This window comes from Pteropus alecto, unplaced genomic scaffold (assembly GCF_000325575.1).
Source record: "Pteropus alecto unplaced genomic scaffold, ASM32557v1 scaffold72, whole genome shotgun sequence".
Taxonomy (NCBI): domain Eukaryota; kingdom Metazoa; phylum Chordata; class Mammalia; order Chiroptera; family Pteropodidae; genus Pteropus; species Pteropus alecto.
This window is the reverse complement of record NW_006436811.1, coordinates 21,473,935-21,501,370: the sequence shown is the minus strand read 5'-3', so window position 1 is coordinate 21,501,370 and position 27,436 is coordinate 21,473,935. Positions and strand designations below refer to the sequence as shown.

The window sequence follows — 27,436 nt, the reverse complement described above, 5'->3', positions numbered from 1 at the left end:
TCTCTGAACAGGGGAAATCTAATCTAACAGTACTGAAGGATATTATCTAAAGCAATCCTATAGAAAAGGGGATATGCATGTCCAAAGAACAGCTTCTGAATCAGATTGGATGTATAGCATGACATAATTGGAAAGATCTATCATCGACAATTACTGGCAAACAAAAGTCTCTTTGTTTTACCAAAAGTTGAGATGTAAGCCTATGCCAGTTACTCTTAGTGCTCCATCTGTAAAATGGAAATTATAATAGAAACTTTCTCATAGGATGTTGTAAAGATTACATGATATACACAGAGTAATTATGAGTGTCTGGCATACAGGAAACACGATAAAGTTGTCAGCTATTATTAGTTCTTTTTCAAGAATTAAGACGCTTGTTAGTAATAACCATGGTCATTATTACAATTTAAAATCTATAAGAGAGGAACATTATTCTTCTCATCATACTGGCCCAATGAGGTCTTTTGAAGTATTTTTATTGAGAATGACAAAAAAATATATATTTAGTGACAAAAGTAGATTAAATATATTAGTAGCTGTGTTTTATCCCTACTCAAAAAGATAGTTTAATAGAAAATTAAATATAGTCCTGTCAAAATTGTGTATCCTTTATTCTCTCTTGAGTTGACCAACTACCCTTCCTTCATACTTAGGCTTATGCAGAGTTTTACTGTTACATCTTGTTGTTTATAACTTGTTATATCTTTCAGTGACTGAGTCCTAAAAGTAACAGCCTTTCACTGAATGTGTAAGAAGACTTTACATTCTGAGTAATCAAATGATATTGTTGATATATGTTGGTGCCAAGTTCAGGTCAGATGTGCATGAAATCTTGCAAAAGGAAGTATGGTTTGGGGCAGAGATGCAGTATAAGAGTCAAGGCAAGTAGTTCATAGTAATATAAAGAGAGCAGCCTTATTTTTACATTTTACATCTATGTGACTTGGTGATTTTTTTTCCTTTGATATTTTTTAGCATTAATCACTCTGCAATTCCTTCCTGATTAAGTTTGATCACGCTTCTACTGTGTTAAAACTCACTTTGAGTTCTCAGTCCTCTTCAGACAAAGATGCTCCAACAAAGCTGACTTTGCTTCAGGTTTCTGAACATGTTTTATATTCTCTCATGAATCCATATGTGTGTGTGTATGTGTGTGTGAGAAACTTCTAAATAACCACAAACTTGTCCTTACACTATTTATTGACCAAGCCTAAGAGCATTTTCCCAACCAATTCAATATCTACCTGATTATTCCACCCAAGCCTTTTTTTTTTTTTTTTTTGCCCATTGTCAATGATCATTCCATGTGAAATAGCATTGATTATTGTGCAAAGGTCAAACTAGGCTACAACCAATGGGCCTTCCAGTCTATAGGATCAGTCACTTTGTCAAAGAGGGCAATTAGTTTTGTTTGGCATGCTTATTTTGAGCAGTCCATGTTACCTGCCACTTTGTTACACTCTCGGTGCTTGCAAATTGATTGCAGAATAGATTGCTCCTGACTCTTTTCAAGAATGGACCTTAACCTTACAAGTGATTAATTCCCAGATATTTACTTCATTTCTTTCTTTACAATCATCTGCTGTCATTGTCCTTTCCCTAGTTTTCTGGATCTGTGCCATCTGCTATAAATCCACAAATTCATTTCAATGAATACAAGGTAATTTGATGTCACATTTGCTTTGGCATTAAATGCTACACAGTGTTGATTTCAAAGTCAATATATAAATCTTCACCAAGAGGAGGCATTTCTTCTGAACTGGTTTGAATATAACTGTGGAATAGTTCAGATCTATGAAGACAAATATAAGATTAAACAAATTGGTTATAAATCCTTCTTCTTACCATAAGTTTATAAATAGGAAAAAAATATATATGTATCTAAATAAGATGAATAAAAACTCGAAGCAAATTCTGGCTTTCATTATATATCATGCTGTGGTATTTTTCAGATTCAGGCATAACGTTTTCTCTAAGAGCAAAATACTTCCTTGATACTTAATATTACATACTTGACTTTGAACTCTAGGTATTAATTTTTAATTTCTTTGATTTCAAGAGACTGAGTCAGATTCATCATATTTTTTAATGTCTTTTTTTGTGGTTTAATTATAGGTCATTCTCTGAAAAGTTTCACAATAACAATTTATCAACTAGATTTAGCTATCCCAGGAGGAAATGTCATCTCTCATTATCTGAATTCCAAAGTCAGCCATGGAACTCCTAAGAAACAAACAATAGTCACATTCGAACAAAAACAATCTTCAAGCCAGAACAGAAACCATTCCAAATCAGTTTCAAGTTATCACAGGCTCAAACTTCTATTACCCCATGTGGATCAGTGTGGAAATCCAGGGCAATCTACAACATAAGTGTGGGGTGCTCCATTTAGAAAAGCGATATATAAGTGAACAGATAAAAATATAGTGAAACTAACTCAACGTAACATTCAGAAGTCTACTCCAAAGTTACTTTTACCAAAAAAAAAAAAGTTATTTTCCTTTCTTAAGACAAAAATAGACTTGTCCTGTGAGTGCCAGCTGAGCCTAACCAGTGATTCAGAGTTTGGTTGTATCTGATTAAAACAACTGTAAGCCACTAAAGTGAGGTGATAAGTGTAGAAAAGGGGAGTGTGCTATATTCAAGAACAGTTTTGTAGATGAGTGTCTGGAAAAAGCCAGGAATTCAGAGGCCAGTTAAGTGTCTATGCTGATGCTGGCCCCAGGGAAGAGACATAAAGTAAGAGAAGGAGACATAAGTAAAAGTTGAGCAGCTCTTTTTTTTCTAGAGACTTAGTGAGACCTGAAGTTTCTCTAAGACCCAAGCACAAAAGGGGACCTTCGAGGTAGAGAGAGGAGCATTATCACAGCTCAGCTAATCACAGTGTGGCCCCAGTATAGTAACAACCAACAGAATGAAACTCTAGTTGCTACCTGGAAAGTGTACAACACTGGGAACTCAAAGACACAGAATCCAAGAGTCTGCAAGAGGGAATGACAGCAGTGGCAGCTGTAAACCACCTCTTGTACAGGTCTTATAAACAGCAATAGAGGCAACAGAACTAGGAAGAAGTGGTGAAATGGTAAGGCATATGTATGTGCAAATATTCTGGATTCAGTAAGAAACAACTAGAGAGGTCTTAATGGAGGTCAATGAAGTGGTTGTCAAAGGTACACCATGATGTGGGGAAGAGCACCTTGCTTGGGAATTAGCAATATCAATGCCAATGAATTTTTAATTGTGCCCCAAAGTTGGTGAGAGCCAAAGATATCCACATTTCATATCATGCTCCCTAAAATTATAAGGCTTATAAAAGAGCCTTTAATTATGCAAATTGTTTTAAAGGAAGTCTTAATTGAAACGCAGAAAAATAACCCATTGCTCACATCTTACAAACTTATCTTCTTTCCAATTCCCAGTATTAGGACAAGAAAGGTAACCATTTGACTGAAGTGAGAATCCATTATATTTAGTTCTGAGGTGTAGGAAGGAGGGAGGGGGAATATCTTCAGGGCAGTCAGAAGAAAGATAACTTTTCATAGTTGTGAGATCTATAATAAAATGATGCAATTCATTTTTCTTTTTAAAATGGATGCATTTTTACTTTCTTCTGTTTTCACATACTCTCTTTTTCTCTTACTCGTATAGCCTCTATCCTGCCATTGATAGGTCCTATTATCGATACTTTCAAGACACATATAGAATTCAACCACTCTTCACTAGCTCTACAGCTACAACCGTGGTATGAGCCTCTATCATTTTTCATCTGTTTTGCTGCAAATGCCTCCTAACTGATCCTTGCTTCCACTTTCAGCTCTCTAAAGTTATGTTACCGTTTACTGATTATCTCTATGCCTTAGTCCCATACAGGATAATCAAAAGGGCAGCGATCTTGTTTGTTTTGTTTTGTTCGCCAATGAAGCTCAAGCTTCAAGAGAGTTTCTGACACATAGTAGGTACACAATAAATATTTGTCAAATGAATTCATTCTCTCTCATACTTTCTAGAACAAAGTCTGCTCATCAGAGAAGTTCTGTTTAATTATCTGCACCTCATTGCAAATATGCTTAAGTTCGAAGCCTGTATGGTGGGAAGCATGTTTATTTATTGATAGGTCTTAAGACTTCAGTTATTAAATAAAAGACATTGGTTCATGTTACATGAGATTTAGTTATTCAACAAGTTGTTTTAGGGAAGAATCGTTTGGGCTAGAAGACCCTTGCTGAAATCACATCGTACTAAGGAGTTCTTCTCTGCATAGCTTAAAGATGAGGCTAACTCTTGCAATTTACATAATATTTTTTTCTCTTCTTTTTTATGTCCCTGTTAACACTCACTTGGGGCCTCCTCCCTCCTTCCCTCCCATGACTGGAATAGATATAGAACAACACAAGGGTGATCTTTATGAGAAACACATTTTGTGTAACATTACACAATAGGATGAAAGTGTTCTAATTTTTAGTTTATTTTTGCAATATACAGATAGAACTATTAAATATATGTTACTACCTCATGAACCTAAATGAATCTAATCTTTGCTGAATAAATTATCAACCTTCAAAGCTGAGATTTTATAACCAAGAAACTGTTTTCCCCTTGTCTTATTATATAAACATAGGAGGACTCAGGAAAGTGAAGTTTCTTGTAGTGGCCCATTTAATTTCATAACAACCTTGCCGTTTGAGTCACCCATCTGTTCTGAATTAAGTCAGGCTTATAATTAAAACCAAAATTATAATTCCTTAAACCATTACCTTTAGGGAAATGGTCAATGTTCCAGAAACTTCTTTTAGATGAACACAGCTTACAGAAGAGAGCACAGCCCTGAATTCGAAAGAAAATACTCTCAGGTTTCCAGTATGGTTTGACTTTATGGTTTTAGGTGAGTCATATAATCATCTGTAAAAGTATTTATCCCAAGTAAGTCTACTATTACCTGAGTCTACCAATTGCCAGTGTCATGATCATGAACTTGAAAGTGTGTCTGTCAAACATTTGGAGTTTTTCTTGAAAGAAAGTGGGCTGAAAGAATGCAAAAGTCATTGCCTTCTATTAGACTAGTGATTCTCAAAGGTGGTCCCTGGACATGGAAACTTGTTAAAATACAAACTCTTGGCTTCATTCCAGTCCTACTGAATCAGTAACACTAGGATGGGGTTCACGACGATGTGTGTTTCAACAAGCTTTCCAGGTGATTCTGTTGCACACTAAAGTTTGAGAACTACTGTATTAGAAGAGCAATTAAATCTGGCCAACATAAAAATATGGGTGTTTTCAACAACTAACACTTATTTTGTCAAACTCCCTGATATAAATATTACTTGAAAATCTGTGCTTAATTTCTGAATTTTGTCCACAGATCTTTAAGTCTTCTAACCCTCAAAAGGGATCTTTCCTTAAATCCCACCTTTCTTTAATTTCAGCCATTTTTATTCATTAGTAAAAAAAACACCTGTAACAGCAGGAGCTACTTATATTCTAATTGTTTCTTGTTCCTCTAAATTGCTTGTCATTATAAAAGAAATGACAGCAGTGAAATGGGAGAAGAGCAATGTGGCAAGAAGACTAGAGCCCATTTTCAATGTTTAATTGCTATACAATGCTAAGAACAGATTAAAAAGATAAATCAAAAGTTTGCCAAAAAAAGTGAGGCCCCCAGTCAGTTTTATGGTTTCATTTGAGCTACAAAGATATTATTATACGCTCATTTACAAAACAATGAGCTCTTACTGTTTATGAAAGTTTAATCTCTTGGTTTATTGCCTTAATATATTTTACATCGGTAAGGTTTACTTTTAAATGAAATTTCTGACTGTCTTATGTGGCTGTTATTTTATACTGAGAATACAGACGGAATGAGTGTAACATCATAATTGTATTCATATATGAAGCAATTAGAGTCAGGATAATTGCCTCTAGTTCTCACATATCTGCATATAAAGTAATAGAATTAATATTTTATCATTTGGCAGTATCCCTTGTTAGCTAAGAATTCTAACATTGTATATCTTCTCCATCTATAGGAATTTAAATAGATCCTATATTAATATTTGCCTAAGTCAAAAAGTGTGCCAAGTGGAAAAATTACATGGGGTATGTTGGCACCATTGCTCAATATATGCATCTAGTCGGTGCACAATGGGACAGAGGCCCATGAACACACCCTGAAAACTGAGCAGATTAATGACAACTAAAAGAAGCTTAGGAATCTCACCTCAGTCCAGGCTATTTTCCAAGTGATCTCATGGTTGCCAAAGTGAGCATAAATTCCATGGTATTTTAAGTGACTGATTCTGATTAAAAACATGTGGCTACTCTAATACCAAGAGTCCCATAAAAACACCTTTATAATTTTCTGCAAGAAAAAAAAAATGATAGAGGAAAAGAAAGAGAGCTGATGACCTAAAGAAATAGCTTGGTGATTGACTGACAAGATTCAAATCCTCTGCTAGAATCAACAGGGCTGAAAAAGACTAAATGAGGACTTAAGGCCTTATTTATTTTCTAAGATGCTTACGCTGGAGGGATAAAAAAGAAGCCATAAATTAAATGGCACTTTGCTTGAATAAAAGGGGGATAAATGAGAGAATCAAGTTAAAACTAGCAACTCAACCAAAGGAACAAATTCAATTGATAGATAAGCTGTATTTCAACATAAATAAATATTTTAAAAGATGGGGGAAATCAGCAATTCTGTTCTTTCTTTTCAGTATATGCAAATAAATGGAGAAAGAGTCTAGAATTAGCAATGGTAAAAAAGTATGTGTGAATTATATTGTATGTGTAATGTATGCTACACACCTACCCATGTACTATAGCCTTGGTAGTAACCTATTATTAAATGATTTTACAGAGAAATCATTTAACTGAAGGAGTCCTGAAGTTAGAGAGTAAAATGTCAGCAATATATGTAAAGCAATTAGAATAAAGAGTAGTATATTGCATGCACTGAATAAATGTTAAGCATTATTATTATTATTACTGATAAATGTAAGTATAGATTTAGTTTATGATTAGTTAGAAAATCATTCTATCTTTTTCAATGACATAACAATGACACTTTTAAAGCTGTGCCCTCACTACTCACATGTGTTTTACTGTAAATTATTGTAAGACTTCATTAGTCCTTTGATTATCTTAGATATCCTGATTTTTTTTTTCCTGGTCCTGTTCTCCCTAAAAATTTGTGTAGCTGTTATTTTTAAGTCAAATAAGAATCATTTATTGAGCACTGACTAGGTAAAATGATTAAATGTTATGCGTGTAATAAGTTCTATGAAAATTTCATATAATTTTTGAAAATGGTGACTCATAAACTACAGATGTATCAATCAGTCTTCATAACAGCACTATTAGGATAGAAGAGAAGAAACAACTCTATTCTCTAGTTCACTGAGGCTCAGAGAGTTGAAGTGATGTGCTAAAATTATACAGCTCTTAAATGGAAAAGCCCAAACTAAATTGGAGTTCTGATATTGCTTAGAATATATCTGGAAACTAGGATAATTGTCAAAGGAGAATTCATAGTTTCTGATGATTGATTTGGGAAGAGTGAGAAGGAGTTGAAAGGATCTGCATACATCTAAAACCAAGGATTTGAGAGGCAGGCTCTTTATTGATGGGGTGGGGACACTTAGATACAAGTCTAGTAGTGGAATTGCTGGGTTTGGGTCAGATAATAATCCTGTGCTTAACTTTTGAGGAACTGTCAGACTCTTCCGCAGCAGCTATATCATTTTATATTTCCACCAGCAATGTGTGAGATTTCCAATTTTGCCATTTTCTTGCCCAAACCTGTTATTATTTGTCTTTTGAGATACTGATTACTTTAAGCTGGTTATTTTTAAGAAATAAAAGACTCAGAAAGCATCTTTGACCTTCCCTCTAACAGCCTAAAACAATTTAGATTGAGAACTTCCTCTAGGAAGGGAGCTATTATCAGGTAACTATAGTTTAATATGAACTAAGTGTGATAGACAAGGAGGAACCTAGCAAGGCCCATTTGATCAAAGTTCTCTCTGTATCTCATTGGTAAAGATGGCCTATACCAAACATTTGCTTTTCTATCTCCATGTGAATTGCCTTCCTGCCCTTTGAAGTCCCAAGCCACTACCCCATCCCCATTTCCCCTCAACTCAAGATGGCATAAAAGCCTTAACTTCCTGATCTGTCCTGGAGTCCCATACTTTTATGTCATCTCTGTATGTACATACATAATAAATGTGGTCATTTTCTCCTGTTAATCTGCCTCCTGTTAATTTGATTATTAATCCAACCAGAAGAATTTAGAAAGATTGAAGGAAAAAAAAAATTTTTTTCCTTTACCACAACAGCAATCTTATTGGGTAGGAAGAGGCAACTCATTGTAGTTTTGTCATGCATATGTTATTGGGTAATAATGTTGAACATCTCTTGTATTGGCCATTTGTATATATTGTTTACAAAAATTGTCTATTTAATTTTCTATCCATTTTTAAATTATTTGTCTTTTTATTGGTGAGGTATAAGAGTTCTTTATATATTCTGTATACAAATCCCTTAACAGATATATAATTTTCAAATATTTTCTTCCACCATGTTTCTTCTTTAAGCCTCATTATTTTCTGTGCTTTAAAAAATTCAAATGCAAATTAGGAAAAAAAAGTATAAGAAGCTGCTCTAGGATAGTTAAATAATATCATTTATTCAAGTAAGCTAAATTCAAAATCTAATTTTCCTTTCCATACAGAAAGGCCATTTGTCTCATAATTCATGCAGAATAATATATTTTAAAATATGGTGGGCACAATGAATACTAAATAAGCGATAATAAAAGCTTAGTCTAGAGTATATAAAACTTAACTTCTAATCTCAGATTTTTTAAATCAGAACAAGTTTTCTTCTATTACACTATCAATTATTGCTTTTCTCTTTGGTGTTTCTGTTATCTACTAGATATATATTTATTATCCATAGGTTAAATTACTGGATTGTGTCTACCAGATTATTACTTTCATGTCATCACATTTCCTTCTTCTGTAAATGACTGTCAAAAATTATTTTCATGTACATGTTTTACTTTGACAATTAGACACAAGAATTTTATTTTGGAAGTTTCTAAGTTATCAACAATCAAAATAATAGCAGGTTATCCACATCCAAATAGTTTAGGTGATTAGAAAACATCAAAACAAAACACAGAGAAAGACAACATTAAAAAAAAAAAATAGAAGATGATAAAAGACAATGTGTAAATGGTATGATGATAAATGTATGTTATTTTAATTTAGCTTTTAATTCTTTATTTAGGATGCAAAAGTAACATAATAACAAAAACTAAACTAAAAAATAAAATTACTTGAAAGTTTAAAATACAATCTCTCAAGTAACTATTCGAAGGGACAAAAGAACAATAACAGAACAGATTATGGATATAATTTTAAAATTTAGTGCATAACCTATTAAAACATCCAAAGAAAATACCCTATTCACTCATTCATTCATTCATTCATTCATTCAGATAGTGAAGAAAAGATAGAACGGACTAACAGGAAGTAAAATAGTTATTAAAAGCAAAGAGGTATGGCATTCCAAGGAGCGAAATTACCAAAAGACATATTTCTTTAGTATGGAAGATACTTACAAAGTGGTTAGAGAAATAAACTGGAAGCTTAGGTGGAGAAAAAGGTAATAGAGGAGCTTTGCCTTTTTCCATCTATGTTTTCTATCTCTTCCATATTTCTATTACTACAACATATACGAAAACTATAAGACTTCTCAATTGGACTCTCACATAAAGCAATATGAAACAATAAAACAGATTAGAAAACTCCACTCTCCCTTCTAGTCAGCATTTCAATTTTCCCCTCTTTTTTAGCTCGGACAGGTAAGAAAGCCTTGCATATCTACACATGGCCCTCGGGCATCTACCGGGAATGGAGAGGGGTACCAGTTAACAGTGTCCGGGACAGAGATGTCCCTGGAGAGTGGGATCAGTGAGGAAGATAGAGCGTATACCATATGCTGCAGGAGTCAGATGTCTGGACAATGTCTGACTAAAAAGCATACCAAAAGATGCCCAATGTTGAAAACCATTCAGGAAGAATCAAACTCATATTCCACCACCACCTTTAGAGAGTAAATGTGACTATTCCACATATTTTAGAAGGCTATAGCTTTTTTGTGAATTATTTTGTTTTCTTTTTTGTCTTTAAGTCTATTCTTTACATTTATTTTGACTACACACAGCTAGAAAAGACTATGACCATGCCATAACTAAAGATAATTTGTTCCTAAAGATAATTTGATGTAACTGCCTAAAATATCCATCCCAGAGACAACATAGAGCAACCATATTGACTCTGCTATTCAATCCTGAAAAGTAAACACTACAAATGTTTAATATGCAAACCATTATTCCCAAACCAGCCTCAGTGCTTTTTACTAGACTTTTTCATAATTTTGTCTATGGTCCTTTTTGAGCTGTCATATTAAAAATAATTTTGGCATTCAGAATTTCTATGCTCTGATTTGAGGTAACTTAACACTGATGTATGTAATCCATATAACTTTACTATCCAATCGATCCTTATCCTACCCTGTCAAATAACTTGAAAAGTTTTAAAATAATACAAACTTACAACATTGGCAGACAGATTCATGAATAGGAGAAATGTTCCATAATATTAGAAAATGTTAAAATATAAAATATGGGAAATGACTGCATCCAATTTCTAGGTTGATGTTCATGTTGATAGGATAATTTTTAGTGCACACTTTGAATTCAATTTCATTTAACAAAACATATTTCATGCACAATGCTTACATAATATTTTATAGGCCACATTCTCACAGAGATTTGCACAGTTCCAGTTCACCATAAATGATCTCCTGGAAAGCATAACATTACACATAACCCTCCTTATGTTCGCTCTAGGTCGCCCATTTCATACAGCATACAAGTTTGTCACAACACTAATTTCTACTCTAAGGGTACTTTCACTTTTCTTTTGGGATGCTATTTATGATGACCTAGAGATCACAGTGACGTCTGAGCAAATTCCCTGGCCCAGAGATACTGTTTTCTAAAATACATTTGAGCTAATCCTTGATAAAAGCCTCAGTTTCAATGTTCTACATTTTAATACAAGTTGACAGGACAGGTTCACTCTGTATTCAATTTTGCCCATTGTAAACAACCTCAAGTCCATCTGGTTAAATCTCACGATAAATTTACCAAACAGCAGCAATGTCGCATACGCTAAGAAGCAATTTATTTTTAAAAATTATGCATATTAATATAAATACATATTCATAAAAAATCTTACCTCAAGTTATTTATCACAGTTGATTTGCATTCTTTAGTAAGAAATACCTTTCTAATATTTTTGTTCTCATTTTTGTTCAAGGTATAATAAATACATATTTGAGAGATAGAGTCAACATTACTTGATGTAGTAGTAATAACAGTCAATGTATGTTGTGAACTGCATTAAGGGATAAGAAATGAAGGAATTGGAATGTCTTGTTCACTGGGTACACACAGCACCCAGGGCACTGTCCACCATATGTAAGTGGTTCAATACATACATATTTAGAAAGTTGGCTTTTTTCCCCACTAGATAATGATTTCTTTATGTCAGAAATGATGCCTTATAAATCTAGGTATCCCAATCCATGCCCAGCAGAGTATTGATATAGAACCATGATTATGAAGGCATTTTGATAGAATAAGGTCGAGCTCTGATTTACAGAGCCAAGTGCTATACAAGATGCTATATGTGTGTTGTCTGTAACCCTCATAGCTGCTCTATAGCAGGCATTTCTATCCCTGCTTTCTAAAGAGGAACCCGAGGCACAGAGCCATGGAACTGATTTGAGGCAGGTTGTCTGACCCCAAAAATCCATGGCTTCTATTATGCCACTTTCTCCACCTCCCTGCAAAATGTCCATATCTTCACCTGGGAGTTCAGAACAACTCATTTCCTTCTTTGCTTTTAAATGTCATGGGAGCAAGTGTTGTATAAGTTGATCATCTCACGTACCTCACAATAGAGGTATCTAGTCCAAAAGACAGTTAAAAATTAATATGTGGATTATTTTATGTAGTTCTATATCTTTGTGACTAAAAATAAAATTGGACATTTTCCAAAAAAAACCTGGTGATTGTATTAAATTTTATTATATATTTACTTATGTATAGATACATATAAATCCCATAAATAACTCATATATAAAAGAGTATTAAGGGAGATTTCATGAAGACAAGTTGTTTTTTTTTAAATAAATAATATGCCTAAAACATTTACATCTTTACCCCATACCCCTGAACTGTAAACCAAGTAAACTTTAAGAGATGGAGACATATAAAATCTAGATCAGCAATTACTTGCTTGCATGCACTGTACCTTTGTGAAAGTAAATCATTAACTGAGCGACTGCTCATCACTGAGAAAGATTTTGGTATCAGACTGAGTGTTCAACAATTGGGCATAAAATGATATATGCTATCCTAAGGTGGAGTTTAGAGGTTTTCAATTTTTTGCTTATAAAACTATAACTCTTGCTATTATGTCCACATGAGAGCAAAATTATTATCAGTGTTGTGGGTGCAGATTCCCAATGACCTACTCACCAATCTCTGTACATGCTTATTTAATGAAAAGAGCAGGGTGAAGGCCAAGAATCCATTTAGCCCTTCATGGCACAGCAATTGCATGATTTTTACTCTGTATAATGTTTTTTTTGAATAGCAAATTTAATAGAGTTAGACAAAATGGCATCTGCTGCTTATTAAACCTTGTTTTTGTATGGCTGACTGACTTAATTTTCCAGAGTTTAAAATTCAATGCTTTATCACCTGTTTATCACTCTGAAACTTCAGAGTTAGGCCTGTCAAATACTGCATGTCATTTACACATGTACAAGTCAAGTAACTGGGTGCACAGAAGACCTGTGTCAGTTTTAAACCTGGACCCAACTGAAAAATACATCTTTAAAGTTATAAGTTCAGTTTCTCATTTTCACACCTCCATCACCTTCAAAATACCTGGGAGCAGAAAAGTGACACTATGTAACTTACACAGCCATACCCTAGGGCTTGCCATTATTAATAGCAGTTACTCTTCCATAAACTCCACTCCAAGCATTTCATTCTCTGACCACTAGCTCTTCCTCTTGACCCTCCAACTTCAATGATGTGGGGATGGATGAACCAGGGACGTAAAACACTACCACCTTTTCTCTGATCTTCAGTCCTTCGGGACCTCATTCCTCTCCTTACTGAGCCTCAATTCCCTGGCCTAACTATACCCTTTGTTAAAAAGAAAACCAACAAAATCGTAACCTTCATTAAACAACTAGAAATTGAGACCCAGAAAGCTTCACTTTTGTGTTCCAAGCATTGCATGTATATGAAGACTGTAATGGGGGAAAAAAAATCTGCCCTCGACTGTTTTCTTGCCTTGGCTTCACCTAGCCTCTGTGAAGAAGGTGTAAAGGAGTGCAAGGTTATAAAATTTTGTATTAGCATTTTATCATCTGGAGTCTGTAAGTAAAGAAGCATCTCGGGCTCCACCTCAGGCCTAGGGAATCAGAATCTGCATTTTAATGCAACCCCCAACTGCTTCATCTCCAAAGGAAAGGTTGAGGATTACTGCTCTATTAAGTGATGGTGGGAACTATAATTATGGCCTAGTATCTAGGCTACATCTAGGAAAACCAGAAATAAAATCTCATCTTTTTCAGGCTAGGTCACTTGTTCTTTCAGACAGAGCTATCTTGTCTTTTTCTGTTCTGTTGGTATGTGAACTTGTGAAAATTCACCTGTTATTCACAATTCATCTCTTTATAGCTAAGAAAGTTAGGAGCTTTGATTTTGTTGATAACAGAAACTGATGCAACAACACATCAGGGCAAACCTCATACATTTTCAATTAAGGGGGTGCATCAGAGTTAAGATGAAAAAGCTCAAGATCTTAAAATGGCAAAGCTAGAGGCAAATGCTAGCTTGGCACCATGAAATAGAATATCTGTTGTTTTCTTCCTCCTCTAAATACACACTCCTTCGTAGCTCTTAAAAAATAGATTTCACTTTGAGGCCAGGAAGAGGTTAAAGCAAATAGGTACATATTATCAAAATAAGAAGAGAAAAGGTTACCTTATTAGGCAGAAGGGAGAGGAAGGAAGAAGCTTCCTCCTCATCCCCCTTTTGTTTTGAAATCACATCTTATTGTAACTTTAAATTTTTTTAATTTTATATACCTAATGTGTTCAAAATCCCATCTTTTCAAAAGACTTCTTCAACAGTGTTTTCTATCCAAATGCTCATTTTTCAATGAAAATAAACAGATGTAGAGCCTATTGGTATGGTTATTTCTAGGTCAAAGCATATCATACACATAATTTCATGCTAAAAATTATCTAATACCTAAAATAGCTTTGGTGTTTTTTATTTGTTAGATGGAAAATGTCCATAATTACTACACTGATAATATGAAGTTACTTTTTTTTTTTTTAAACAAAGCCCCTTGATTTTTTTTACTCTTAGAATAATTCAGAATCAATTCTCTGGATGCCTTCCCAAATTGAGTTCCTACATTTTTCAAAATCCTTTCATATATATAAAAATTCTGACACAACCTACAGGTCATCAGTACACACTGCACTGTCCAAAGATGGTAATTAATTTGTCATTGGCAATGAAGAGCCTTCCTGACCCCAATTAACATGAATGATACCTGTGAACTACATATTTTAAATCAAAGTATGTATGAGATCACAGAGTGTGCCTGTATTTTCTTTTCTTTTTAATACCTCTATCTTATTTGTAAATGTCCTGGCCAAATGTTCATAACAAAGCAAATTTGCTGAGTATAAGACACCATATGTTTTCAATCATCCTAGTCTTTTTGTTAATTTACTTAGTCTTACTTTCAAATGGATGTGGATGGCTTTGGTATAGCTTGTAGCAGAGTTTACACATTTTGGTGCAGTCTGGTTCAAGTAGAACTCTGTTTCCTAAACAGAATTTTTCACTGTATATATGTTGGGAACATTTGTCATATAGAAGTTACCATTTTTTACCAGACACAGTCTTAGCCAGAGGTCTGATGGGAAAGGCTTATTTACTATTTGAAATATGCTTGAAGTATCTGACTAATAACATGAATATATTAAAAACTCAATAATAACAAAAACGATCAATTTAAAATGGGCAGAGGATATACAAATGGCCAACAAATATGAAAAGGTACTCAACATCCCTAGCTATTAGGGAAATGCAAATCAAAACCACAATGAGATATCATCTCACATCTGTTAGAATAAATAGCTGTTATCAACAGGACAAATAATAACAAGTGTTGGAGAGGATACGGTGAAAAAGGAACCCTCATATACTGCTGGCGGAAATGCAAATTGGTATAGCCATTATGGAAAACAGTATGGAAGTTTCTCAGAAAACTAAGAATTGATCTACCATATGATCCAGCAATCCCTCTACTGGGTATTTACCCCAAAGACTTGAAAACCCATATTCAAAAAGATATTTGCATAAGATGTTCATGGCAGCATTATTCACAGTGGCCAGGACATGGAAGCAACCGAAGTGTCCTACAATAGATGACTGGATAAAGAAGCTGTGGTACATATATACAATGGGATATTACATAGCCATAAGTGAGATGCAATACTGACATTTGTGACAACATGGATAGACCTCGAGATAATCATGCTAAGCGAAATAAGCCAGACAGAAAAAGTTGAAAATCATATGATATCACTTATATGTGGGATATAAACCTAAAAGCAACAAAGAAGACAAACAAACAGAGACTCATGAACCTGGACAATAGACTAGTGGTTACTAGAGAGTAGGAGAGGAGTGGAGGGCGGGAAGGTAGATGGGGTAAAAGGGGTCAAATATGTGGTAAAAGAGAAAAATCTAACTATAGGCAGTGAACACACAATGCCAAATATATGTGTGTGTGTGTGTGTGTGTGTGTGTATACACATATATATGCGTATGTGTGTGTGTATATATATATATATATACACACATATATACATATATATATGTATATATATGCCTTACTGTTGAATTGTATACCTGAAACTTACTGAATTTCATTAACCAATGTTACCATAATAAAAAATATATATATTTAAAAGAACCTAAAATTGAATATAAACATCCTAATGCTCACATTTACTGAATTAATTCATAGTATTATTTGATGTTTTAAACATGACATCTTGTCTGCCCTATTTAGACCGCTGAATACTAGGAGCCTTCCAAGTTAAGTGACTGTGATAATCACCATTTCCACATATTGGTTACATGATCTGGCATGATGCAGATGTAAATATCTAACCCTCCTTAAATTATTATTGTCACTGAAACACAACTCTTTTTGAGTATGGATTGGGGATTCTTTCCTACCTTTCCAAATTCTTTCTAAAATGTGTTGTTAAAATGCTAATGTGTGTATTTCAAACTAGAAAGCATGGGTTGTTGGACTATTTAAGCGGTGATGAGGCGTTGTACTAAAAGCTTGCTTCTCTAACTTGAGCATGTCGTAGAATTACTTACAAGTCTGGCTGAAGCAGATTACTGGGCCCCACTCCCAGAATTTCTGGTTCAAGCACATCTGTGGAGAGGCCCGAGAATTTGTTTGTCTAACAAGCTCCTGGTGATCTTATGCTGTTGGCTCAGGGCCACAGGTAGAGAACCATTGTATGGCAACATCTTTCAGTCCATGATTACTCTAAAAATCTTTCATAAAAATTTTATTTTTCTTTTTTCTCTGAACATCTTTAAATTACTGCTTACTTTTTGAACCTTATACTATCATAAAATTCATCATAAATTTGAAGTCAGAAATAAACGTGCAAAGGATGTGAGAATAAATGCCACTTGATTTTCATAATTATGAACTAAGTTATCCCTAGCCTTCTGCTTTTTCAAGATTTTTCATTTACAGTATTAAAATTATAATCCCTATGTATTATTTAAAAAAAAAAAACTACACACAGATATACACCTATGATCTTTGGAGTTCAATAAATATAAAATATTAATAGCTATATAAAGACATTTGTTTTTATATTGGTTAACATTTAAAGTAAAATGAGTTAATAAACTGAGAACAAATGCTGAATATTTCTTAGTAAAGTAAAAATAAAATTGTGGATTCATATCTCAAAAACGTGAATTTGTTTATTTGCTCAATTTATTAAGAAAATAGTCTGGAAACGTAAAATAACTCTCAAACTTAGATTTGTTTTTATTTGATGATTGCTAGGATTTCAGATTTCTGGTCCTCATTCTATCACCATCATAAAAGTAGTTATTAAGGATTATTAAAAGTTCTTGGTCTCATGCTAATTATTTTAAGATATATCTTATTAACACTTGAGTTTTCTTTCTCCTCCAGCCCTCAACAAAATACATAACACGTTAGAGACATGGTACCAAAGTTAATCTACATTCTTAGCATGGAATTTTTTCTTTCTCCTCCAGCCCTCAACAAAATACATAATACGTTAGAGACACGGTACCAAAGTTAATCTATATTCTTAGCATGGAATTCACACACACACACACACACACGCACACACACGCACACACACACACACAACATTCTAAAATATATTCTAAATCAAGGGGATATAAAATAAAATAATTAAATATTTTGTTTCTTGGGTTCCTTTAACTTTTCCATTCAGAAAAAAAGACTAGTATCTCACGGCCTTTCTTTAGCAGAGGCTTGCATCTGAAGCTGAGAATAGGAAACGGGATCTGAGTGACTATTTTCTCCATTCTCCTAAGGATGGGACTCAACCATTTTACATTGCATTCATTACATTCAATGGTTGACTTAGGTTCCAGTTGAGAATGGCTGAACAATTCATTCAAAACATATAGAAGCTTCCAAGGATATTTACCTCGTCATGGAGAAAGATGTGATCCACATCAGAAATGTATTTGTGGAGCTTCAAAATGTTTAGGATATAGTTTAGGAGACAGGTATCCTAGACTTGTATGTCTCACATTTTAATAGGCCATTATTTCAAATTAGTTTCTCAGACATTATCCTCACAATAATCTTGTCAAGTCAATATTCCTCATTGTATTTAATCGTTAGAAAATTCAGAAGCCGAGTTGGCAATCTCTGGTAGCTAGTGAGGAAGAATGTAGGTGTTGTTACTTCATGCCAAGATGGTTTTCCTGGATCTGCAGTCATGTTTTATTTGATTTCCCAATAGGTCCAATTGTCCTGCAAAGCTCGCCTCTACCTTCCATATACAAATTAACTTATTTTAGTTTAATCTGGGTAATCAGGTCTTCAGGATATACTCGCCCACACCAATGTAGCTGCTGTACCTCCTGCCCATAAGAATAAATGTGAAGACCAAGTTTCTCCTTGTAGGGCTTCCTCATCATCATATAGCCTGATTCTCCCTTAGCAAGAGAGAAGCAGAGCTTTGAAACTCCTGTGGACCTGACCACCTCAGTTTTAAAGAAGGCAGGAAAACCACTGATGTGTTACCCACCTTAAAGTTAGAAATGAGAGAAAACTAAGGATGGAACCACATGACAATCTGAGAGGTGAGAACATTTCTTGCATAAAGGCATAGGAGACTCATGGACATAGACTATAGACTGGTGGTTACCAGAGGGTAGGAGGTGAGGGAGGAGTGGAGAGGTAGACAGGGTAAAGGGGGTCAAATATGTGATGAAAGAAAAAAATCTAACTATGGGAGATGAGCACACAGTGTAAACATATATATGCCTTACTGTTAAATTGTACAGCTAAAACATTGGATTTCATTAACCAATGTCACCATAAAAAATTAATTAATTAATTTTTTTAAAAAGGCATAGGAGCAGATTTCTCTATTCTGCTTCCCACTGCTAGAAAAAAGACATAGATTGAATACCATCTCCATTTCCTGCTTATTTTTCAAAACTGGCTTAGAAAGAAAAAAAATTACTTGTAATGGCTGATTTCTGCATTACATTTGTATAACTCTAAACTTAATAAGCCATTCTTTAGAAAAATTTTTTGAAAAAAAAAAAAAAAACCCTCTTAATTCTATCTCATTCCCTGAGTAGAATCCTTAGGGAGTAAGACTGTGAATGGAAAATTAATTTCAAACTACTCCAGGGAAGGGGCTGTGATATTAACAGATTTATTGGCGATAGTTAGAAACACAATGTTAGCCTATGTTGTTTTCAATATCACAGTCTAAACAAGTTTACAGTCACTCTGAACTTTTTTCAGATGTAATACTGCAGGAGCAGTGTTCCAAACACTCGGGAAGCTAAAGCTGTCAACAGACTGTCAGTGTGTCAACAGTAGTTTTCATACACTCTTCTACGAAACAAACAGGAGAGTTACATATCTCAGGATGTTTTAACATTTTAATTAATTTGCTGTGGATAAAAACAGGTAGGTGCAGAGGTGGGACTATTTTTGTCAGGTTCCCTTTCAACATTGTTTAGTAATATTTTTAAATATGATTGGTGTTAAACAGTTTCCCGTTGAATTTCTTTGGAAATAAATGTATGATAACTTATATGCTTTTCACTTCAAAACATCAATAGCTATGCTGAATTAAATGCTATATACTTTAGGACAATACTAACTACACCTACCCTGAAAATATTTAAGTCTTATGCAAGTGCCCATCTCTTTAAACATCCTTGATTAAAAAAAAAAGTAAAGGGAAAGATTTGTTTCCTTTTGCCTTGTAAACTTCTATAAGTCAAAGATGATTTCTACAACCCTAGCTTGCAAATTTCCAACATGCATTAGCAACTCAGTACTATTTTTGAATGAATGAATGGATAAATGAATGTACTCACATGAAATGAAAAGCAAGGTTGAATACTGATAATTGTGTAGATCACACACAATAGATAACACTACTTGTTCATCAATGAATTGATCACGGCATGCAGAACTAACATATTAAATTTTATTGGAAATGGTAATGAAGGGGATTATGAGGTACCTTACTAGTTCGCCTTTTCAAAAACTAAATATTTCCACAAATGTCCTCTGAAATAGTTTGTTCAATGTACACTTTTCAGTCTTTTCTCCAATTTGCTGTTCCCTGTGCCTGGAATAACTTTTCCACACTTTGTTAATGCTCTAAAATCCTTTCTGCACTTGAAGGTCCAGCTCAAATGCTCTCCGTGGAGCAAAGATACCCATTCTCCAGTTAGAATCAATTGCTCTATCCTTCGAACTTAAAATGAAGTATTATAATTAAGGTGAACATACTGTCTTTTCCACTAGATTGGCCTCCTCTTGAGTCCCAGGACTGTGTCTTACTTATCTTAGTATTCCTTTTTGCTTAGAATATTACCTCGACTATATTAGGTATATGCCAAATCTTATTTAATAAAACTGAATTAAAGGGAGATAACTAGAGGGGACTCTACTAAAGTAAAATGGTAGGTACAAACAAGAGTTGTATTCTTCACCCAGAAGAGACAGTTGGTTCTAAATATGTCGGCTGTTGCTCACTAGTGTTTATGCCTAGAATTGGTCATGACATAAGGAAGGAGACTGTGGTGTGTAAAAGACTTTACCAGACTGTGATCATGGCAATAATAACTTCGGTGGCGTTTAAAAATAATCATTATTCAAGTACTATGAACTGCCTTTTATGTTTAATATGACCTCAATTTTGAATATTTAATACATTTTCATAGGCATGTTTATTGATATGAGAACACCATCGATGATCTGGATCACATTTCTCAGATTTTTCGCATATTATTGACATAACAGATCCTGTAATACATTTTGGTCTCACTGAACAAATACCACATATGTCTATGCTTCAGGTTTGTCAGCCTGTTCAGAAAATGCTCTGACTTCCCTATCATGCACAGAGTTAATTTATCTGCAGAAACTGTCAATAGACTTATTGTTTTAGCAATAAATACAGTATAATTCTTTCTTCTTCAACAATCTTTTTCTAAAATGTGGTTTCCAAGTATACTTTATATATGGCATTAGAATTTCTCTTAACAAGTGAGAAAAAACACCCAATACACATCATTATTACATTAATTCACCAATAATTCATCAGTACTTAATTACTGAAAGCCGAATTCCCAAAAATAAACTGGACATATTGTCTTCCTTATAGGCTTCCAATTCTTTGACATTAGAAATTAGACTATTTATATCTTTTCTATATAAATGTATATGTAATCCTAAAATAAATGTGCTGGAATCTATAGTGTCCAAATTTACAGAGATTAACACTAAATGTTATGCTCTATATTATAAAAATGAAATACAGGTTTCCACTTGAGAAACAATCTTCTGTTTCAAAATTGTTAATTGAATGGTACTCATCTATTATTTTGTTTGAAAGGCCTAAAAGTCTAAGCTTTTGACTCAAACTGGGAAAAATTTATACATTTTTAACTTTTGCCTCTAAGAGCTTGTTCAAGTACCCAGTGATAATATGAATATGGTAATGGCAACTTCATTAATCTAAAATCTATTCTTACGTTTACTATTGACATTTAAAAATGGTCTCGTACATGTCACATTTTCAATAACTGATTTTACATGGCATGTTTACAGATTCCAAATATTTTTGCTGTTTTATAAAAAGGCCTTAAAAATACATTTTCGAAGATTTTCACCTTCTTTCTTTGCAACTGTAAGCAGAACAGAGGAGAATATATAGTGAAAAGTGTGTATGTTTCTCCTTATCCCTAAAATCAGAACCAAAATTTTCACTTGTTCTTGATTTTACTTCTCTACTGGCTACTCCTTTACTAATAGTGGTGGGTCTGTTGCTTGTTCCAAGGTCAATAAAATCTCATTTTCCTCACAGCCGTCTACTTCATTTGCAGTCCATGGCATTCTACCTGTTTTTCTTGGGGACTGATCTATTGTAGCTTTCTCTAAATGCCTCTAGGCATTGTTGCATATATCAGCATTTAATCACATATTGCATGTTATACATTGAATGTTGATCATTCATTCAACTACTTAAGTCCTGTACTGTCATTACAAGATAATTGAAGTTGCTTGTGAGTAGAAGGCATGTCTTTCTTCTTTTATTCCCCTTAGAGTCATGGCCTAGGATTACACATAATATGAGCACACACTAAATTCTCTACGGATAGCCCCAGACATTGCAGGGTTTTAATATCTTCTTCTCTGACTCACTTCCTAACCCACACTCTTATAGCCAATTGTGGTAATATCCTCACTAATTTCAAATAAAAGAGACAAAATGGAACTTTTATTTTCTTTCCCAGATGCCATCATCATCTTCCTAGTTGTTGAAAGCAAAAGTCTTGAAGCAATCCTTGATTTTTCCCCCCTTTTCTTTTTTCTCACATTCAATTTAATAGCAAAGTTATAGGTCATAACTCCAAAATAAAATCTCAATCTCAATATATCTCTCTATCTTGCCTGCTACCCTCCTATTTCAAACCACCATCATCTTTCCCTGGGTCACTAAATAGCCTCCTACCTATTTTTCCTTCTTTATCCCATCCTTCTATAGTTCATTTTCTATTCGAGCATATTGTCATCTTTTAAAAGATCAATCAGATTTATTCCTTCCATGCTTGATTATCCTGACTGGCTTCCATTGCTCTTAGTTTAATATGGCCATCTGCCACAATATAGAAAACCCTTCAGGATCTGGCCCTGCCCAGCCGCTTACTTAAGCCCTCAGTCTTTAGGTCCTAGTCATTGACATGCAAGCAAGTAAGTACAATGGGGCTCAATAACTGTGAAATAAAAATCAATGCACTTGGGAGGTACTTCACTTAGTTAAAGGGCAGGGTTACAGAAAGCAATTTGAAGAAGGAATGGAATCTGTCAGGCAGACAAAGTTTGTGTGTTGTGTAAGCAGGATGAAGAATAGAGAGGATATAGTATATGGTATTTTTCCAAATACCATTTGCAGTGGTATAATACACTTCATTGTTACTTACCAGAATTAATAATCTATCAAACTATATCCTATATCTTAGAGAATTTCTCAATAATTTCAAATCCCAGCCAGCTCTACATATCTGTTTCATTTCTTGAATGAAATTCTCAAGGTCGGTTACTGTTCATAACTAGAACTGTAACATGTGACTGTCATAATACTGCAGTTAAGAGTATGGGCCATAATTCTACATGTCAATTCACAAATGTATTTACACCATTGTCATGTTGGAAAACAATCTCATAGAACAGGGGCTGGCAAACTATAGCCTGCAGGATGTATCTGGCCCACTCTGTTTTTGTAAATAAAGTTTTATTGAAATATAGACATACCCATTTATTTACATATTGTCTATGGCTGCTTTAACACTATAATGACAGAGCTGAGTAGCTGGGACTGAGAGCCTATGGTCCTGCAAAGCAGAACATATTTACTTTCTGGTCCCTTAAGAAAAAGTTTGCCAACCCCTATCATAAAAATCAGCATTTTTTTTTAAGGGAGAATTAAAACTATGTAACATTTTCATTAGGTTGGGTAAACTGCACTGTTTAAAAAAATTTTAAGTGGTAATAGAGTAGCTCCTATTCATTACTATTCCTGAGATAGTTTAATTGTTAAAGAAAACATTGTGGTTTATATAAAGGACCTTGTAAGTGAGGTATCATTTCTGTAAGATCAGTTGATATTTTCAGACTTGAAAGTACCTTTCAGTACATCCTTAAAATGTACAACAATGGGAAGTGATTTGCTGAAATAAAAATGTTATATCTGGCCCTAGCCCAAATTGCTCAAGGCCATGTAAAAATCTGAGGAGATGCAGACATAATAGGCTCACTAGGTTGGAAGTAATATCACATTTTTCTAAATGCAAAGACTAATCCTGTGTCACTTACTAAGCTGGGTTCAGATTTCACTGACAATCTTTATTAACCTCTTATTTCCTGCCTGTGTATAATTTTTCAGGAAAATATACTCCAGGTTTCTTAGTCACAGCAGGCAAGGGATTTTTAAACTGTTTTTAAACTGCATGTATTTAAATAATTTCATTAACTTTTATGTTTGACTGAACAAAAGTTTTCAGTTTTCAAATGCTTTATTGCATTTTAATGGTTCACAAAATGATTTTTTTTTTCAGTTTGAAATTTTGCAGCTGACTGGTTGACATTGCATAGTAACTCTGTGTGTGCCTAATAGCTTATGTCATTTCATTAGTGAAAAGGGGAAGTGACTATGGTAATTATAACCACGCAGAGAAGACACTCATATGAACAATAGGTTATTTTTCTCATTACTTAATGTAACATTTTAATAAGATATTGTTGTGTAATGGGAAGTATTATGGCTATCAAAAGACCTAGAGCTTTTGAACAAGAAACAAACAAAGGAGTCTGGACTTAGTTGTGAAACTCCTCTAACCGTGCTGACAAGGACCATCCCAACGCTGCGTCAAAGTTCCAATTTAGAGTATTTTGCTCCTTTACTATCTTCCTGTTTCTCTTGGGGAAATCGCTACTGTTTTGTTTTCAGTTTTTTTTCCTTCTCTCCATCCTATTTCATTTAATCCTATGGTTTTGACAATAACATCTGAATATTGGGCTCCAAACCTGCCTGGTCAACCTGCAGTCACCTCGGAGCTCAAGAGTAACATTTCCATATTTGCTAGATGTTTCCACAATTGCAATATCATTTTGATGTACGTTAATGGGGGAGTTTATCTTTACTAGTCTTCCTTTTAAAAATTTAGTGGTGAGTCCCCTGTATTTATTCTACAATAGTAAATTAACAAGTATCTAGTAAACAAATTTTAAAAACAGAAATCAATCAGTGAGTTGTACAGTATAATTGTTTGATAGTCCCCAGAACCTCGCTTCTCTTTCCTTCCTCAAACATGTATTAAGTTTGTGCTTCTCAAATAGTGATCTATTTACCACCTGTAGGAAACAACTGAGCCATTCTCTTAAAATATCAATTCATAAGTCCAGTACCACTGTAATGAGCTGTTTTTAAAATTCCCAGATGATAATTACATATGCCAGATTTTGAGAACCAATGTGATACATTTTCAAAATTTATAATTTTTTAAAAAAGAATATATTCTTCTTTTCTACTCCATTTATCACATTCTCTCTTATATATCTCTTTCCTTCTACTTTAATCCAGACCCTTATCCCTCACGTCTGGATAATCAAAAAGTCTTAGAAATGATTCCCTTGTTTCTCGTCTGCTGATGCTGCCAGATTTGTCACTTAGAATCATAATTTTAACATTATAATCACTGGCTTTCTAGAGAAATGTACCCTTTTTCTACTTGATATTAACGGCACCTTGTTAGTTAAGGCATCTCATTAATTCCTACAAAATCCTCTCCTCAAGAGAATTAGATTACTTGCTATTCTTAAACACATTTTCCCTGTTATATGTCTGTACCTTTGTTCAAGTTTTTCCAGGTACCTTGCCATTTTCACTTAAATTCAATTTATTTATTATACAAAGTTCATTTTAAATTTCCACCCTGCATGAAACATTGCCTTACCATATTAGTAGCCTACTCGCCTTAATTCTTGTAGTATTTAGACACAATCTCTGTCTCTATTATGATTATTTTTATATGGGTTGGGGAATCATAGCACATTCATCCACCTATTTCACTGGAAAGAAAGACATTGATTTGACTATAATTCCAGTTTACAAAGAAATACAGCATGAATTTAAAGCAAGGCCATTTCTGTTAGGGATACAGGAACAAAGCGGCGGCGGGCGGCGGGGTGTTGGGGGGAGCGGTGAGGGGCAGGGTTGGGAATAGAAAAACAAGTTTGAACTATGGCATCCTGAAACAGATAAATGAATTCAAACTAAACCTTGACCTGAGGCATTTACTTCTGCATTTGAAAGAGAAGCTGGAAGGAATGTGCCTTAATAAGAAGTTAGTGTGAACAGTACTATGGCTGCATAAGCCTGTGTTTTGAGGAAGGATTTGAAAAAGAACTGCTAAGCTAGGGTGTATTACATTAATGGAAGTTCCCCCACCTCTCTTCGCTCAGTGGCCCTGGAAATGGTAGTAGTTTAGATGGAAGGAAGCAAAAATCAATTAATGGGTACAGGGTGGCTCCAGTCTAGTCATGTAGAGGCAAATATCCACATCTCCTGTTCTGTGAGCTGGACCCACAGGAAACTACTTTCGATAGTTTTCAAATCAAAGACAATTATTCTTTCTAGGTTGTAAATAAAGCCTGTTATTATATGTCACACCAATTCAATCCTCACTCCCACCCTCCTTCTGGTTATCTCTGCTTGATTCCATTAAATAAAGATTCATTTATAGATATTACGTTATATCCATGGTCTTATATTAGGCACAGGGATATCACATTAAGAATTGCAAAGTATGGTCAAAAACCCTGGAATGTTTACAACTAATTATTGTGTGAGGTTATAATTTCTACTTTTTATTTTATTAGTATTACCCAAATGCTATGGAAACAAAAAGGTAGAGGTAATTTTAGCTGGGCAATTGAGAAAGATCTTGAATAATAAATCACTTTCACACAGCAGCAAGATTATTTTAGGAAGAAGGAAAAGAATTACTTAAAGCACAGAAGCATGAATATGCTTGACAGGCTGAGGAAGAAGCATGTAGAATTAAATGTAGGATGCATGATGGAGTGTGGAGAGTGGAAGAACAGGGAATTTTCCAGTATAGGTTGAGAGACTGCATGTGACTTTAGAGAATATCAGTGATGGGTGGTGAATCCGTGGGCATTTATTATATCACTCGCTATACTTTTTGTTATTTAAAAAATATATATACATACATATACATATATATACACATATATTATTTTTCAAAAAGTGCTGACCCTAAAAGAAAAGATATTTTCTTTACATTTACTCTCAGAAAGGGACATATACAAGATTTTGTTGATGTAATAGACCTGCCTTATCTGTCCCGCATCTAATATTAAGGCTCAAACATGCATCCTCAGAAATTCTAGAAGATTGCATCATCTTAATCTTTAGAACCATCTAATAAGGTAATTCCTAATTTCATGAATGGCATTTGCACCTCATCCCTATTTTCCCATAGTTACAATTTGAAATGCTTCTAATGTATAAATTTTCAGGATTCGAACTTTAAGGATAGGAATGTAGTTTAAAGGATGCTGGAATTGTGCAGGTCCAAATCTTGGTTTGCTCTGTCTGTAAGTATTAGTTAAGTCAAATTGGTTAAGTCAAATTGGTTAAGTCAAATAATTATTCTGAAGTCGATTTTCATCTACAATATAAGATTAATTCCTACAGTCTTTACGGGAACAAAAACAATGCCTGTGAAAGCCTATTGTTGAAAAGAATGGACAATTAAAAGAGAATCATTTTATATTTTGTTTAGCCTATAAGACCCTTGAAAATAGGAGGGTTTTTTTTGAAAATAGGGGTTTTTTTGTGGGCATATTTTTATGCTGTGCCTATAACA

At 34.2% G+C, this 27,436-nt stretch overlaps 1 protein-coding gene across 1 annotated transcript in view; it reads right to left on the bottom strand.

Moving 5' to 3' along the window:
• The window catches only part of GPC6 (glypican 6), a 982,218-nt gene that overhangs the window by 519,920 nt on the left and 434,862 nt on the right, over positions 1-27,436 (bottom strand). The gene's annotated exons all lie outside the window — the stretch shown is intronic.